The sequence below is a fragment of the Brassica oleracea genome, chromosome C8 (genome assembly GCF_000695525.1).
Source record: "Brassica oleracea var. oleracea cultivar TO1000 chromosome C8, BOL, whole genome shotgun sequence".
NCBI lineage: Eukaryota > Viridiplantae > Streptophyta > Magnoliopsida > Brassicales > Brassicaceae > Brassica > Brassica oleracea.
In genome coordinates this window covers 41,364,541-41,370,540 of record NC_027755.1, presented here as the reverse complement: position 1 = coordinate 41,370,540, position 6,000 = coordinate 41,364,541, and positions in this window count along the sequence as shown.

Below are 6,000 nucleotides of genomic sequence, written 5' to 3'. Positions count from 1 at the left end.
GCCGCAGTACCATATGCCAAGACACGAATAGCTGCGGTACACTTTTGGAGTGTAGAGAGCCCAAGCCTTCCAAGACCATCTTTCTTTTGGCGAAAGAAGTGAAATTCGTTGGAGAGTCGATCAACAATGTGCATGAACAATCGTCTGTTCATTCTAAATCGTCGTCGGAATAAATTTTCAGGATACGTTGGAGTTTCACTGAAATAATCATTCCATAAACGTATATGGCCTGCTTCACGGTTTCTTTCGATATAAACACGTTTTTTCCTTTCCGGCCTCTCCTCTTGTTGACCACTATAAGCAACGACAAGATTCTCGAACGTTTGATCAAAACGTTCATCAAAATATTGATCAAAAGCTTGATCAAAATTATCAGAATCATTATGAGAAGAAGATGCCATGCTTACGGAGGAAAGGTTGAACCTGCACCAATACACGCTAGTTCTTTAAATTACAATCACCACATGCTCATTCTTAATGTCAAGGATTAAAGAATTAAATACTTTGATACCATAAATAGTTTAAAAGAGATTGAGAAGATGAGAACGAGATTATTTGAGATTGAGAAGATGAGAAAGAAATTAAAAGAGATTTGGCAGATGAGAAAGAGAGGACTTGTGATTGAAATGTAATAGAGAATACAAAGAATACAAAGAGAGTACTTGTGATTGAGAATACAAAGATTTGATCTCATTTTAAAGCCAATAAGACTACAAAACAACAAACATATGGGACAGTCTCGTGACACACCAAAACAACTAAGACAAAGCTACTTCCGTGACACAACAAAACAACAAACCAGTAGCTAGTTCCGTGACACAACAAACCAACAATGACACTATGACACAAGAAAACAACAATGAGATAGTTCCAATGCTCCACGCCCGTGACACATAAGACCAGAAGACCACTTCCAATGCTCCACCCTGCGATGAACAGAAGACATAAGAGAATACAAAACAATACAATAGAAGATATACTATGCAAAATACAATAAAAGAGAGAGATGTGCTCACCCTGATACAGTAATCTGTTGCCGCCTGATACAGAGCAACAATGAGAACTAGACTGAGCCGCCTGATACAAAGCAAGAGTAACAATGAGAAAGCTTTAAGAGAAACCAACATAACACAGAAACAGAACAAATAAATAAGAAGTTAAGAAGCTTACCCAACATTTCTGAAATAAGCTTCGACTTTAAAGCTTCTTCAAATTCAGAGAGTTGCTCTGTCTTGGCAATGAGAGTCTCAAGCAGCCCCATCCTGGACAATCTTTCTTTCACTTCCAAATCTTTCTCCTTAATTGCCCACAAGCTCTTTATCTCTGAGATATCCTTGAGGTCTTCATTGGTTCTCTTACCACTTCCTCGTTTTGATGCCTTAACACCAGGAGGACGTTGCTCAGCATCATTGGTGGTTGCATAAGAGCTTGAGGACTGAGCACCATCGTCACACTTTCGCTTCTTACAGCTTCCATCAAGCTTGCTACTAGCTACTTCACACCATTTCTGGTCAAACCGCAGCTCCTCCCACGCATGTTGAAGATTGAATTTCATCTTGTGATCATTGTGGAAGATCTCGTGTGCCAGCTTAACTACATCATTCTCATTCATTCCACTTGTCTTCTGTCTTGTTGCAGCCTCATATGATCCAGAGAACTTGGAAACGAGATCGTTTATCTTCTGCCACCTCTGCTTACACTGGATTGACTCTCGCTTTTCACCACCTTGCACCTTTGGACTAGCTGCAAAGTAAGCAGCTATACGCTTCCAGAATGCACCAGCTCGTTGCTCGTTGCTCGTTGCCTACAACAGGGTCCTTGCTGGTGTTCAACCATGCGCTAATAAGCACAACATCCTCGGTGAGAGTCCATTTCTTCCTTTCTCTGCGCTCTGATGGTGTCTCTTCACCGATGCTAGCAGTGTCAGTACAGTGAGGAGGGACACAACCTTGTTGAGGAGGGACTTGTGATGATCCGACCTCCCCACCATGCGAGAAACCATCATAACGGAAGGGTTGAGGAGGGACACAACCTTGTTGACTTGTAAGAAGGTCAACAAAATCCTCCCCACCATGCGAGAAACCATCATAACGGAAGGGTTGAGGAGGGACACAACCTTGTTGAGGAGGGACTTGTGATGATCCGACCTCCCCACCATGCGAGAAACCATCATAACGGAAGGGTTGAGGAGGGACACAACCTTGTTGACTTGTAAGAAGGTCAACAAAATTGGAGGTCTCATGATATGGATTTGAATCCATAGAGCCAAATGAAAAAACAAGAAATGTGTTAGCAGAGAAATAGAAAGATAAGAAGGATGCGGTTGAGAAGATGAAAAGAATTATAGAAGGAATCAGATTTAATAGAGGAGAAAATAATGGGTTTATTACATGAGTTGACATGAAACTAACATATTTATTACCTACCTCACACTCCTAATACAACAATAAAACAAGCATTAAACCCTCTATCAACTACTTTCATCACACGCGGATTCAACACTAAACTGCAACCTAACTCAGACAACCATTAACCCCTCAGTCAACTACTTTCCAGACAAGAGCAATAAAGAATAAAGCTTGACTTTAAGAGTGACATTGTCGAAAATTACCTCTTCTCCTTGTCTCAGGTAGTGGTTGCGAAGAAGTTGATGTCTTAGCCACAACACCTTCAACCACAAAGACAATACTTGCAGCACAATCAAGAGAAACAAAAGATTTGAGTTAGAGAATGAACATACATATCAAATAAGATCAATTCACAGAGATAGGTAATAAAACTTCAGAATAAACAAAGCTCTTTACTTGATACTAGGCAACAAAACCTCCAACAAGAGTAAATCAGTTACTAGGCAACAAAACAATCCGCTACTAACTTGATACTAAGCTCTTAATCCAATAACGAAGATACATCTCAATCAATTATACCTCCAACAAGAGTAAATCAGTAACTAGGCAACAAAACAATCCGCTACTAATTGTGCGGCAAACAAGAGTAATAAAGCATGAAGCTTTACCTCGACTAACGCCTTGAAGATCCACGAAAACACAAGGATCCACTGAACAAACACACCTACAAGCAACAAAAGATGTAAAAGGTTATCGCTTTGATCGTATACTCAGAAGCAACAAAAGATGGAAAAGGTCATCACCGTTTTAGTAGACAGGTCGAGACTTTACCTGCAAGATCGATCCTATACCAGCTTCGTGGAGATGGAAACATGCAAGATCGAAACATGCAAGATCGATCGATTCCTCATACCAGCTTCCTCATCATCGAACTCATACTCGGGTCTGATCGATCCAATCCTTATCATCCCTCCCCTATTCAAAACCGAGAAACAAAATCGTTTAGACAAAAAACAGATTAAAAATTTGACTCTAATAAAACAGAAGTAATCGAATCAACCTTTGCTTAGATGGAGTGGTCGCCGGCATGCAAAACAGAGAGGAACCTAGATTAGGGATTCTAGAGAAGACTTGAGTTTTGCGGCTGAGAGAAGAGCTAGAGAAGGAGGCGATGAGATTGAGGGGGAGGATGGCTTCGTCGGCTACGGATCGGACTGATAGCGACGAATCGTCACCGGCGGAGATCAAAAGAGAAGAGAGAAGACGGAGATCGCGAAGAGAGAGAGAAGAAGAAAATAATGAAAAGAAAAATACAAAAACCAAAATTAAACCTCCTTTTTCTCACAACCTGACACGTGGTTCTCCAACCCCATTTAAAATCGGTTACCAAATGGCCAGTTTAAGGATCGGTATCAGCTAATTAATTTTCCTTTTGATTTAAATAAATGACCAATTAATCACAGAAACCATGTAGAGAAACCAGGATAATGGTGTTCTTATGGTACTTCTATTTTTTACAACCCGCGTGTTTTAAAATAATAATCATATTGCTAGATATATAGGGGGACTTCATTAGCAAAACCAGTGTGATGGTTAAACTTTGGATAAGTGATCCCATGACTTTTAATTGAATGAAGTAATATTATAGAAAATAGCGTTTCATTAGGTATACATTATAATGGTGTTGAAAATGACAACTATAAACAAAACAAATCGTTTCAAAAAAAATACATACGTATCTTGTAGCATGAATGAGTACAAGTTATTACTGGATTTCGCTTTGCTCCGTAAAGGTGTGTATAATAAGGAAAAAGATATATGTGTCACACTATCAACTATATATGACTAATGACTTGCCGTGATAGAATTCACAACCTTTGATCATTTAATAACGTTTCTTTTTTTCATTTTCAATGCAAAAGCTAAAGAGTAATACGATCGTATAGAACCAGAGCTTTTCGTTTTCCCCTGCACGTGGATATTTTCCGTATTTACTTTATCATTCACATGACATTAAAATTCACCTTTTCAATAAGTTAAACAGAAGTAATATTAAAATGGCGCATAAAAATCAAATAGGATAGTGCTTCTCAGTGGGTTCATGGATTTTCAAAATAGCACTTGCCATGAGGAACGCTACGCAGGAGGCACAGCACAAATCCTTTTCCAACTTCTGGTTCAGAACCGACTCTCACCGATTCTCAAGAGCTCGCTAGAGTTATTGACTCGAAGATATATTCGGTGGAGTTTTTTGGAGTTCTCATGGATATCGAGTTGTTATCTTCTTCCTTTGATTTTATTGTTGTGTCCTATGTTAGTCGTACGTTCAATGGAGTTGCAGATTCTCTTGCGAAGGCTGCTCTCCATAGCTCTATCCCATTCTTGTAGTAAACTCTCCATTTGAATTTATAATTCAGTTTGTTGCCAAAAAAAAAAGCAATGTATTCCTCAATAACTTTATATTAGAACGAAAATAAATTAATAAAAAATACTCATGGGGCTCCATTAGTGATTTTTAGCTTTGGATAGGCCACCGAGGATGGTATTTTTTTTTCTCAAAAAAACGTTTCAGATTGCTTTGCCAAAAATTAGGATTTTCTCCTTTTTTTTGTAAGTCACCTACTATTGGGTTTAAATTGAACTTTAGAAAATTAAAAGTATTAGTTAGTTTAAGTAACTGGAACTGAGATTACTTTAGATTCAAAGATTTTGTTTAAGCCACTTAAATGTTAAATGTCATTAATTATCTAGTTAGTTTGCATGTGTTTAGTTGGGTATAAAATTAAGTAGCCAACACTTTTGCTTCATTTGCATGACGTATTTTTTCACTTTTGTAAAACGCCAGTTACGATTGATTCATCACGAAAGACGCTATATTTACGCTCGAGTCTCGCAAGTTAAAGGAAAGAAAAAGAGTTTGACCAAAAAAAAGAAGGAAAAATTGTTTTTTTAGAGCAAAAAAATGATAACAATGTCCATTTAGACTAATCTCATATACTTTATGTCTCATTAGACTAATTATTTTCAAAATGACAAAATACCCTTAAAATTGTAATTTTTAAATATAATAAATAATGGGTTCGATCAAGCGGGATCGATCGATCCGAAATTATAAATTCGAACGGATCGATCGATACTGATCATTATGTAGAACAAAAAAAACGCGGAGCATATACTGATTGACCTGGTCTATTTCACTCGATCGGCAAAGGTCGATTTCATACAGATCGACCGATCTCGAATTATAGACCGATCGATCTCGTGCCCATGTAAGTATTCCAAATCGATTTCCTGGTTTTTTCGGTTATATCCGGTTTGATTCCCACTTGATTTGAACCGACCAAACACGATTTCAACTCTTTAAACTCGATTTTTTTGGATGAAACCCATAATTTCTCATCTCCTTCACAAACAAAGGGGGAAAAAATCAAAGTCTCAAGTTCATAAACCCTAACTCACTCAATTTCACACTGATTTGGTAGAAATAATGTGAAATTTTTGTGAAAATTTTGTGAACAATCAATGGAATATAGAAGACAGCGTGAGAAGAAGGTTACCACGTTTTTTTTTTGTTTTTTTTTTGTTTATTTTTGTTTTTTTAAATCGATTTTTTTTTTCAAAATATGAAAGTGAATATTCTCAAATATTTTGT